This window comes from Ciconia boyciana, chromosome 6 (genome assembly GCF_034638445.1).
Source record: "Ciconia boyciana chromosome 6, ASM3463844v1, whole genome shotgun sequence".
NCBI lineage: Eukaryota > Metazoa > Chordata > Aves > Ciconiiformes > Ciconiidae > Ciconia > Ciconia boyciana.
In genome coordinates, this window is record NC_132939.1 from 16481053 (window position 1) to 16493538 (window position 12486).

Below are 12486 nucleotides of genomic sequence, written 5' to 3' on the forward strand. Positions count from 1 at the left end.
TGTGTCCATTTCCACAAATGCCTTAGTACTTAGGGAGAGTAATCTTTTGGTAATTATTAATAGATATTTAGCATATCATAGTGCTAAAAGGTCCCACTGAAGGTACTGCTTCCCATCTGGGGAGGGAGGAGGTGGACTCTCCTAAACCACTGAAAGAGATACCCGTGTTGGAGCTGCTCCTCTTTGATAGTCAGTGGACAGGAATAACAATGCATCTCTTTCTGAAATAGGTATCTGCAGTAGGCCGGGTGAATCCTGCCCTCAACTGGCCACTTCTTTTCCCTGATTGTAACAGGAAAGCTGCAGATGTTTACGTTGTACATGCCTGATCCTCAAAGTTGCTGGCCATCTTGCAGCCTGTAAGTGTTAACATGTGAATACCCGTCACTTTTCTGATTTGTCCTCGCTAGAGGAGAGCTTGCTGGCAGATGGTGTTGCATTTTCAAAATTGGTTTAGAGAGAAGGGAGGCTCTGGCTGGGGTGGCGGCAGGGTAGCCCTCTGTCAAGGACCAAGCGTGTGTGGACAGGAGTTCACATTTGCAAGACCGGAACCATGTTTTAGAAGACAGGGCCAGAAGTGCCAGTGTGACAGTGAGAGCCGTATGAGAGAGAGAGAGAGAGAGAGACACACACACACACCCACACACCCCCCCCCCAAAAAAAAAAAATAAATCATCTATTTGGGACCATTATGATATAGCAGGGTGCAAGAGGGGAGATGCTTGCCAGGCTGGGACTTCCAGGGTGCTGAGGCGCTGTGCCCAGCGAATGATGCTCGTTTTGTGCAGAACAGATGGCCACAGAAGCTTCACACTTGTGGAAGGGGATTTCTAGAAGGGCAGAATTTGGCTCGAAGTATTCCTCTGAGGTTGTGGTGCCTGTGGCAGTCATGGGGCTGTGTTTTAACCACAGTGTCAAAAATGCTGTATGCATAAAGGAAATACTTCTCTACCTAGTTGTATTTGATAGCAATGACTGTGCAAAGCCCATGAGTGGCTAAGTTTGGGGCTTTTTTCCATAAAGATTGTCACTCCTGTAAACCATTGCACTCACTTCCACCCTAATTTCCATCTGCACAGAGTAGGACATGGCTAATCTAGGACTGTGATGGAGGTGTACAAATATTTTAAAGTGCTGCTAGAAGGTAGGTTTTATGTATAAAGGTTAGAAAATCACTGGTGGGAAATGCAACTCAGTTATGTGTTTTAAGAGAAATAAAGTAGCAGAGGTGACTTTCTTTTACCAGATAATGGACCTGGCTGTAAAATTTCAGTTAGTAATTACATATTTCTGATACAGAGAGAGGCAACTTATTTAACTTCTCAGTGCTTGTAAAACACAAAGATACTTTCAAGTAAAGTTTAGTATCAGATGAAATGGTTTTCTCATACTGAGTAACAAACTTTTCCAGGAGGAAACAGCTTGTAGTGATGTTACAGCCCCAGCCTTCAGTAGGCTATATAAGAGAAATATTGGTATTCTCTCAAATGGTAACAGTATTAGGGACTGTTACTTCAAAGAAGCTGTCATCCTACCTTATGTAGTCAGTGTCTATTAAAATAGTGATGGAAAAAATTAGAGACTGCGATTAGGAGGTGGTTCACCTGGGGGAATGGGTACCTGCTTAAGATAACTGCTGTTCCAGACTGGGAGTCTGTGCTAGTCTTGTTGTAAACGAAGACTTTGAGCAATGGTCTGGGACATATTGTGATATTTGTAACTACAGTTCGAGTGAGTGAATACTAACAATTCGTATTAGTCTTAAAGAAAGGATTTGAGGTGTCTAGCTATAAGGAAGGAGGTTTGCTTTTTTCTGCATTTTCATCTGGTAAGAGTGAGAAATTTTTTTCCAAGGTAAGTCTTGAATTTGCTTTAGATCGGCATTTAGGATAAGAGCTCTCCTTGGGCCAAAAAGTAGGTGTACTTGGTAATATTAATTATTCTTCTAGAGCGAACACTGGTATTGTTTTAATGTAATACCTTTTTTCCCTTATGAAGCAATAATCATTGATGCTTGGTATTGCTTTTGCTAAGGTTAAGTCTAGAGTTCAAGCTTAGTTTAGGTCTGATTTGAGCAACAGAGAAGCCTCAGTATTAACAGTTCACATTAATCACAGGGAGATGGGACAGCAGAGCCAAGTACCATTTCCCTCATCTTCAGCCAGGAAGAACTGAAAGAACAGCGCTTTGTTGGTTGCTGTGTGAGGATGAAATTAAGTTTGGAATTGAAGAGCTGCTTTGACCTAGGTAAGACAGACACACAATAAAGCTAATCTTCCCAAAACCAGAGCTGGTGTTGGAATTGCTAAATGCCACCTTACTCTTTCAAAGCAGGTCATGGACGATTGGCTATCTCTACTCACTGGGGCAGGGCTTAGGGTAGTGTTTTTTCTGGCTGGTTCAGATGAAAGCTGGTCCTAAGTCTGCTGCCTTATGCCAGTTTTTGCCAGGCAGTTTAAGGGCAGACTTTAGCTGTCCCATGCATAGGCTGCTCCTCTTGTCTGGTAGGCTGCTGTTGACTTTAAGATTAGTAACAAAGTTGGGAACTAGGGTTGTTTCAGAAGAATAGAGGTAGCTGAGCCTACATAACTAGTGGATCTCTTAATGTTTGCAGCTGCAAGATAAAGGCCTGCTTTAGCAGACACACACATTTCTGTTCAGCATTTGCCAGAAATACCCGTGATGATTGTGACTAGGTCTGCTGATTGTGGCTTTGTTTATGAGTAGAATTGGAGCTAGCTTTACGGCTGTCAACACAGGGGATTCAGACGCACATTTATTGTGGGAACATAGTGCTGCATAGGTAGGATGAGAGCTGGCACTTGCAGGAACCTGCTCCTCTTTGGAGGAGAGTTAAGGTTTAGTTTTCCTAAACTGAACTAAGCACTTCTGTAGTATTAAGAGGGTGGTTAGTGCCGAGATGGAGACTCCAGCTCAGGAAAGCCGAGGCTGTTGGTTCAGTTCTTGAATCCTTGTACTGTAGTCAAAGTTGGACAAGGAAAAGGAGGATGCTTTATCATGTCCCACGTTGGTCAGGGATACAACATCTTGCTAAATAGAGCCAGCCTTGCAGCTCCCACTACCAGGATCTCAGCTGGTCCCTGTAACTGGTTTGCTAGTTTTGATTCAAGAATGAGTTACCAAAGGCTAGATCTAGAGACAGCTAAGGATGGAGGTTAGCGGTGGGACTGCAGACTTGCTTCTGCTCTTTGCCCTGCCTGGGTTTAGGCTGGAGGCTGGGTCTGCGTGTGTGGTTGTCTAGTGACTCATCCTGGGACAGTGCTTGCAGGTGGGATTAACACCAGATTGAGTAAAGATATGGGACCAGAAGGAATTAAACACCTTATTTGTTCAGTTCTTCCCATTGTTTCCCATTTTGGGAAATTTACTTTTCAGCCTGTGTCCAACTCGCTCAGAAGCTCCTTTTGTGGGTGATGTGAGAATCTCCGAGCACAGCTCTGACCCTTTACATTTCTTTTCAATAGTAAATTGTTATTTATAGCAAGGAGTTTGACAAAGGCTCTGGAATTATTGGCTGTATGTTTTATAAAGCAAGCCAAACAAGGAACAAAAATAATTCAGATTCAAATTCCTCTAAACCCAAGCTCTGCATTAGCTCTGCTGCTACTCATGGGATCCATAAAAATCTGCATTAAAGCCTTTCAGATTTGTTCAGTTCTTCTATTGTCTTGCAGAATTTGGACCTTTAGCCTAATTAAAACCTGGAAAAATAAGAATTTGATGTAGCTGGAAATTTGATAGCAGACGTGGAAGAAGATGATGCATAAAGTGCTAAATTGCAGCCACGTGAGGACACGGACAGGAGGAATATATGGAGCAAAGGGGGACTGTGGTGTTACCATTTGGGAGAAGCTGTTGCGTTTTGCAGAGCACTCCTCCGGGATGGGGAACGACCTGGGACGCCCTGGAGACATACCTGGGCACCAAGTCAGAATCATGCGCAAACACGTGGCAAGGGACTGACTTGCACTTGGCCCAGACCGTTCACTTTTCCATTTGCACAGCAAGTAGGTTGGTCACCACGCAGGCAAATTAAGAGTCTGCCGTCTTCCTGTGGTGGGAAAGTGGGCTCCTGGGGCTAGGAAAGTCATTGAGAGGGCAGTAAGAAAAGCCGTAGCCAGACAGGATTGTAAGCTGCTGGGAAAACACTAGGGAAGAATAGGGAAAACAGTTGTAATATTTGTAAATATTATCTGCACCAAACTATATGTACCTTGGTGTTGTGAAAAGCTTTGGCAGTGCTTTGCGAAGAATTGGGTCTGCAGTGAAATGGGAGCAGATGAAAACTGAAAGCGATTGAGCTAGACACTAGTGAGGTTTTACCCTTCCAAATGTTCATGTGGGCCAGCTTGTGTTGTCCCTGTTTTGATCACCTGCTTGCTGCTTAGTATTTTCCCTTTCCTCTTTGGACTTTAATAGAGTAGTAGTCTAATAAAGTACTAGATTTCTTTTCCTCCTCGGTTCTGCTAATACCCAGTTAGGAAGATGAGTTAAATGTCCTGGCAAGCAGATCTGAACCATTGCCCCTGAGCTTTTGGGAGACCCAGTGAAGGGTCCCTGTGTTGGATGTCGAGAACTCCCAGGGGTCCTGTCAGGCTAGAAATGGGAGTTTTGGTGTTGCTGAAAGGTGAGAAAAATCAGTATTTAGTTCCTTTCCTCATAAACACTAAACTTGCTCAGCCCTGTGCGTTATGGTGGACTACGCTCAGGTCCTTGGTGAGCCTGGGCTTTCCCAGTCCATCCCCTGTCCTCCAACATACTTTCTGTGTGGTTAGGCAGCTTGGGGCTGCATGTGTTGAACCAGAAGGTCCTGGGGGCCATTTCCCCCCAGTCTCCCCACAGTGCGTATCGTCCACACTTTCGTCACCACGGGGGGCACCCCCAAAGGCTGATATTTCATATCGCCACGTTGCTACGACCCTCCATGACAAGGAGAAAATTTCAGTCGCTAACCTCATTGGGTTGCAAACCTTTATGAATACCGCAACTAATAGCCCGGGTAAGTGGAAGATTAATTTCTATACCACCTGGCGGCAAGCTGTGGATTAGGCTGCTGTCCCTCGTGTGGGTTTAACGTTGGAGGAACGGGGCACTGGAGTACCCAGACAATCGGCCTCTTGTTTAAACAATGAGCTTCTCGGTCTTGTTAGCCAGCACTCTTAAATTTTCATTTTATTCTGGTATGCAGGCTTGTGTGATGTGGAGAATTGCTTCAGCACAGAAAGACTGTAAACCTGTTCAATTAAAGGAAATGCTCAGATCCAGCTGTTGGCGTCCCATGAATGCCAATGCTCCTCGCGGAGTAAATAAGACCGACACACTCTGCCCTTGGAACAGATACGATGATTTGTGCCTTAATTCTCCTGAAAAAAGAGCCTTTGTTGGGGAAGGATGGTTGGGGAAAAGCAGAGGAATGCAAAGCTTGGTGCAGAAAATGCCCAGCGAGACAGTCTTCTGCAGATAACAGTGAGGTCTCTATAGCATAAGCCTAGTAAAAAGGCACTGTAAGAAGCACGTACAGTACAAGCTCCTGTTACAGCTATAGAATTGTCTTGTAAATGTTGAATGCTTTCCTCTCTTATGAAAAAACATATGTTGCAGAGTAACTTACCCTATGCTTTCACTTCCAAGAAACAGGCTAACAAGCATAGCTGTGGTGTGCACGCACTCGCCATGTGTGCAGGAGCATTCTCTGCACCATTTGCGTCTGGTTTTTCAGTTGCCTTGGTTTTGGTGACATGTCACTGCACTCATTTGTGGGTGACAGGATTGTTTGGGCAGTATTGGATGGTCAGTTAGTTATACCAGATGTCTTTGTACAGGTCAGGAAAAAAATATGTGTGTGTATATAAAAGATCTTTTACCTCTTTTATATATTTGGTGTATATATAAATATATAAATATAGAATAGTATATATTATTATTTTTTGCTATAACATATATATATATGTTATATATATGCCACAGCCCTACATATATATATAGGGCTGTGGCAGTTTCAGTAGGTGCTGAATACACTTCAACTACCAATGCACAGCAGCTGACTTAATGCTTGTGTCTCAACCAGGAGCTGAGTGCTTGAGACTGGGTCAGGGGAAGGAAGATGTTGGGATGGGGCAAACCACAGGATGAAATGATGGGCCATTGACCCAGGCTTCATCTGAGTGGCATGAGCCAGCTCCCATGTCCCCAGAGGCGGTGGACCCAGGTACCCTGAATCCTTGCCCCAGAGCAGGGGCTGGAAACCTCGTCTGCCACAAGGGACCATTGGGTCTCTGGAAATGCAGCTTTCCCCACTCCTGCTGTCTCTTCATCCTCAGCCTCATTTTGTTCCCTGTCTAAAAATTGTGACATGGGGGCTTTGAAATGTCACTGGCCACAGTTTCAGCTGCTGAGATGGAAATGGGTCTTCAAAGGGCCCTCGGTGGCAGGTTGCCTGCTGCTGGCCCTTAGCAGGGTTACATTTGTCATGCAGGTTAAAACATAAAAAGTTGCATTTTAACTTACTAGCTGGGACTGTGAGGTGCATGGGATTGCAGCCCATTGCTGAACTGGATAATGAAGTGCTCAGTTCTTAATTGGCCATTCCAAGTGTCTTTTTTAGTCAAGCATATGTCTATCTTCATCTCTCTACCCATATATGTATATACATGTAAATAAATGTATATGTACTTACGTGTGGCTCTGTGTGTGTGTGCATATATATAGCATTTATATACATGCACATATTAAAAAATAATCAAATGCCTGACTTTCTTGCCAGGTTGAGAAAGGGCTGTAGCGCTTTAAATTGGTGCAGAAGATGCAGCAGCCATTGGGTCAAAGCTTTGCAGCTTTTCTAATGTGTGACTCTTGTTTCAGGCAGCAGCTGAGCCCACAGCCTCTGTGCAAGGAGTTTCACTGAAGAAATCCCCTCTGCATGCGCCCAGCAGTCCAAATTGGCCTTTTCTGGTGGATGGTGAAACATGGGAAGACCTTTGAAGGACTGCAGAGGAGGGAAGGAAATTTGTTACCATGTGGTTTGCCTTGCTGTTTAAGTAGGTGAGGTGTGAATAGCACCCCTTGTCCCCCCCTTCATTTATTTATTATTATTGTGTATTTTAAATACACATTACTAGTAACAAATTGAAAGAGCTGCTTTGTAAATGAAAAAATAAATACTTCTAACATTCAGCATGATCTGATGTATACGTGGTTTTCTTTCAGCTAAGTTAAAATGGCAAAAACAGAGGAGAGTTGTGGTGCAATTGATGAGGTGGTATAAATCTGGGTTGTGACGCTAAGGTGAGTGGGCTGAAGACAAGCACTTAATGCCTCCCAGTGATGTTCCTCTGTGTTTGGATCAACTGTTATCACAGAAGAACATAGGGTAAATGGTCAAAAGCATCCACACAGCTCTAGTGAGGTTTTGGTTCCTGACTAGTGTAAATGCTTTCAAGGCTTTCTCCCCCAGTGGGCTAGCAGAGTGACTGTACCCTTAGACAAATAGTTACAAAGCCAGACTGTTGCAGTGAGGAATGTCTCTAACCATTAACCTTGCTTTGGATTTAGGTTTTTGCAGATGTGCTGCAATGAGGAGGAAGAGCAGAAGGCTTGGTCCCAGGAGCTACAGTTCTGTCCCACCATCCTTGGGCATGTTCCTGTACCCTCAGCATCTCTCCTGCTGCTGTGGCAGTGCAGCAGTGGTCTGCCTTGCCTGCGCCTTCACCTTCACAACTGTAGCTGATGGGGTGGGGCCTTGTAGTAGAAACCTGCTGCTGTGCGCAGAGGGAGTGTTTACCTACCAGCTCCTTTGACAGGGCTTCAGTGCCCGTAGAGCAGGGCCGTGCAGTGAGGGGGAGTGCGGTACACAAAACCCTTCCAGCCTTAAAAAATGCCAGTGGGGCTGCAGGCAGACTACTGTTGCACAGCAGCCAGACTGGCTGGCACCCCAAAGGGGTGCTTCGTCCCCAGACAGCTGCAGCTGGCCATGACAACACCCATGCTGGGCAGGAGGGAGGGGGATGCGATCGGTCAGAGCAGGCTCGAGGGCAGCTGGGAGGGAGAACCTCAGTGGCACTTCTTCATCTGCCACACAAACCACTCACCAACCACTTGTGTGTGCCCCATGTGCACACCACACTTGAGATGCAAAACACACATCCCTTGCATATCTAAAACCCACAACACCCACAACACTGGAGACAAAACTCACTCATGCACATCACTTATGCACTGCACAGATGAAAAACAGAATTGGTGTATGCTGCACACTTGGGATACCAACCACACCAGTGACACACAGTGGAGACAGGACCTGCGCCGTGCACAGGTGAGTCACAAACCAGCAGGGTAGTGCACTGGGTGTGCCCCACACCACCTGCACTTGCTGCACACCTGGGAGCTGCACGACACCCACAGCTGCTGCACACTTGCACCACACCACACTAGTGTGCACCACACAACACTCATGTGCCACACTTGTGAGTACACAACACTTGTGTGTGCCACACATATGACACAACACTTGCATTGTACACTTGCAGCACAAGACACATGCATGCATCACATGTGGAACACCACATGTGTGCTGCATGTGTAACACCATGCATTTGCCATACACCTGTGACATGTGATGCCACACATGCTGTGCCACACACATTACACCCCCACATGTACGATGCTGCACATGTCAGACCCCACATGCATGACATATGCAATGCACCACATGATACAGCACATGTGATGCTACACATGCATCACACCCCACATGCCATAACCACACATGCTGCACACCCACGACACACCACACTTGTGATGCTGCTTATGACACCACATGTGCTTGCAGACATGCCACACATGACACTGCACATGCATGATGCTCCACACAGGACACTCCACATCCATGTGCCAACATACACACACATTACTCACGACACAAACCACACTACCAGTCCCCTGAACACATGGCCACATATGACAAAATACATGCCCTTTGCACACTCACCCAACACACCTGTACACAGCGCTCTTGTGCCCTGCATCCCCACACCCCATAACTCACACATGCATCTTCTACCACATGTGGGCTCCCTCTTGTTGTTATCATCCCCCTCCCCCTGTCATGTCCCCTTCCATGGGTACTTACTGTGCAAGGAAGATGCTGTTCCATAACGCAAGCTCAATAAAGTCTCGCACCATAAACCACAGTAGGGGTTTTTAAACACGTTTACTTTATGATTATATTATTGGACACTTTGCTTACATCAGATACTTTGCTTTAACAACATGCCTCAGTCCGTCCCCTGGCAGCAGCCCACCCCTCCACTTACCCGTCAAACCCCGCTGTACATCAGGGGATGCTTTTACAGTTCAGGTTTCCCAGCTACTTGCTTTCTTACACTGATGGGATTGACAAGAAGCAAAAGCAAAGCACATCACCTCCTGGTAGTAGAGCTGAGGAGAAGGCAGCATCCATCCAGCTCCACTCAGATGTAGTCATTTCCTCTGCCCATCATCTTTAACTACACAACCAACTAACAGTGATAATATTTGTCTTTGACCATCTCAGTCTTTTACCTTTCCCAAGGCATTTATCCCTGTGACCCTCGGCAATAGCAGCTTGCTTTCAGGCATCGTTTGAAGCAATGCTGTGGTTGGCGTACCAGTATGTAAGCCATGCACAGTGCTAAAAATACAGTTGGATAGCACAGCAATAGAAGGCTGTAGAGTTGGAGACTGACAGATTTCCCCCCAACTATTTAATAACAGTGGTTAATTTCAATAGCCATAAAGTATCTGCTTTGCTTCACTTGTTTGAAAAAATAACCAAAACCAGCAAAAAAAACCCCCATAAGCTTTTATACCTTAGCATTATCATACAGCAACTACCTCTCTGCAGTTTGGGCTTCAGTTTGGCTGACTTAAGTCACAACTCCTTTGTCAGAGCTTCATTTTATTCGCCAGGTATGAGTACTCTTTCCCAAGTAAAGCATTTCATCTGAGCAAGCTGGTTATCAACACTCCCTCTCTCCCCTTTCAGGAGAACCAGAGACACAGTACAACCCCCTCAGCTAACATTACTGCCGCAGAAGCAAGTCAGAGGTAGCCCCCAAGCAACTCTGTCTGTGCTTGTGCTGTGGCACAGCAGATGCTCAGCCCTGAGAGCGTCAGCTTGCTTCTCTGTGTAACCCAATGCCCCAGATTGAGTGTTTCAGCTGTGAGTGTGCCTTAGCAGGAATGCTGCAGGACAGTGCTCTGGCTGCTAAGCATAGCTTTGATTCAGAATCTGGTCATACAGCACCTTCCTGCTCCCTGTGGGCATATGCCTGCATAGCAGGCAGCTGCTCTGTGTGCCCAGCTTTCTCACCTCTTAACCTCTCCTGGTGGTGGTAACAAACCAAGGCTGGAGCAAGAGCCATATTTTTGTTGAGCCCGGACAGAGTAAAACACCTGGATTGCTGTGGTGGAAGCCTGCACTTTAAAAAAACAAAACAAAACAAAAACAAAACAAAACAACAGACGACCACAAACCAAAGCCATTACGCACTATAAGCTGCAGTATATTCTACATTAGGGTGCAGGCCTGTGCACTGCCGGGCTGAGGAGACCAGGACCCCCTCTGTCTTTCCAATCAAGCGCTGTACATAGCCAGGCACCCCATGAGGTGCCTCCCAGGCAGGGCTGCAGGACTCCATCACTGGAGACCTCCAAGTTTAAGAGCAGAAGATCCGGATGCTTCCCTCTGCGCTCAGCCAGTTTATATTATGAAAGAGTCATGAAACCATTACCTTTTGCTTATCTAGCATGCCTTTCGGTTACAATACTTTTCTTAAAATTTTGTCATGGTTTAACTGCAGCTGGCAACTAAGCACCACACAGCTGCTCGCTCACTCCCCCCCCGACCCCAACCAGGATGGGGGAGAGAATTGGAAACTAAAAGTGAGGAAAACTCGTGGGTTGAGATAAAGACAGTTTAATAGGTAAAGCAAAAGCTGTGCACGCAAGCAAAGCAAAACAAGGAATTCATTCACTCCTTCCCATCGGCAGGCAGGTGTTCAGCCATCTCCAGGAAAGCAGGGCTCCATCATGTGTACCGGTTACTTGGGAAGACAAACGCCATCACGCCAAACGCCCCCCCCCCCTTTCCTTCTTCTTCCCCCAGCTTCATATGCTGAGCATGACGTCATATGGTATGGAATAGCCCTTTGGTCCCAGCTGTGTCCCCTCCCAACTTCTTGTGCACCCCCAGCCTACTCGCTGGTGGGGTGGGGTGAGGAGCAGAAAAGGCCTTGACTCTGTGTAAGCCCTGCTCAGCAATAACGAAAACATCCCTGTATTATCAACACTGTTTCCAGCACAAATCCAAAGCATAGCCCCATACTAGCTACTATGAAGAAAATTAACTCTGCCCCAGCCAAAACCAGCCCAAGTTTGAAGAGAAGGTACCCACGTGGCAACCATCACACTTGACATTAATGCTTATGCAACATAAGGGAGTGCTACTGTAAGATACCAGTCAAGTCCATCACAGTCATTCTGGTCCATAAAGCTTATGTTAAGACAAGCAGTTTCCAAATGAGCTACCACATTAGTTACGTTATTAGCATTTTTCATCAGGTTACTCACTCATTGTCCTGTATAGGTGAATGCCCCCTTGGTTTTGGGTTTTTTTAATTATTTATTTATTCATTGAATCAGAAACAGGTGAGTGCACCCTCCTGCCGCCTGGAGTTCTTCAGCATCTGAGCACTGTGTTCACCAACAGCCACCCACCAGCAGTTGCTCATGCACAGCCTGAGGCCACCAGCAGCCCATGTCCATCAGAGTGGGGGATGGCAAGGACTTTACCTGCAGAGTTTATGAAACCTGGACACATTGAATAACTCAGAATTGCCACATAAGAAGTACAGATCTTCAGTGCGTGAGACGACCTCCAACTATACCCCTCTGAGGCACTGTTACCAATTTAATGAGTATTAGCAGTAGAGTGGTACAACATAGTTTCTCCCAGGCCATGTTGAAGGGAAAAGACACCTTGGCTCCTTTGTTATACCTGGAAAAAAGGTTTTAAATTACGCATCCAACTCCTGTTTTAGAGGGGCTTTTGATACCACTGAGAAAGAATGATATTGCTGGTAGGGCTGGGTGGGACCTCCACACCTTGCCGGTGAAGGGTCACACAATGAAAAGGACAGGTAATGCAACATGCACTGGTGAGTTTTCCCATCCTATGACTCAAAACGCACTGCAACCTGCTGGCCATCCCAGGAAGCCTCACCGGTGCAGAGGGGTACGCTCAGCAAGCAGCCAGAGAAACCTAAACCTATTACAATCACATCAAATGCTAAGTTCTGCCTTACCTAAACATGTACAGGGAAGACATTACTACAACCATTGCATCTGTCAAAGAGCCATGAGCTCTTGGCACCCTTATTCAACATCTCTTCTTCCAAGGCAGAGGTGTAGACAGATTATATCATAAAC

General features: G+C 46.0%; 1 long non-coding RNA gene across 5 annotated transcripts in view; it reads left to right on the forward strand.

Annotated features, from left to right (window-relative positions):
* LOC140653515 (uncharacterized) overlaps positions 1-11919 on the forward strand; it is a 61786-nt gene extending 49867 nt beyond the window's left edge. For 2 of the 5 annotated variants that reach the window (XR_012043147.1, XR_012043148.1), the window contains exons 4-5: positions 6883-7062; positions 7573-9241. This is a non-coding gene — a long non-coding RNA (uncharacterized lncRNA). Of the gene's footprint in view, positions 1-6882; positions 7063-7227; positions 7306-7572; positions 9243-11700 lie in introns of those variants that run through there. The other 3 variants (XR_012043150.1, XR_012043149.1, XR_012043146.1) reach the window with 3 other exon arrangements.
* The last annotated feature ends 567 nt before the right edge of the window (positions 11920-12486 follow it).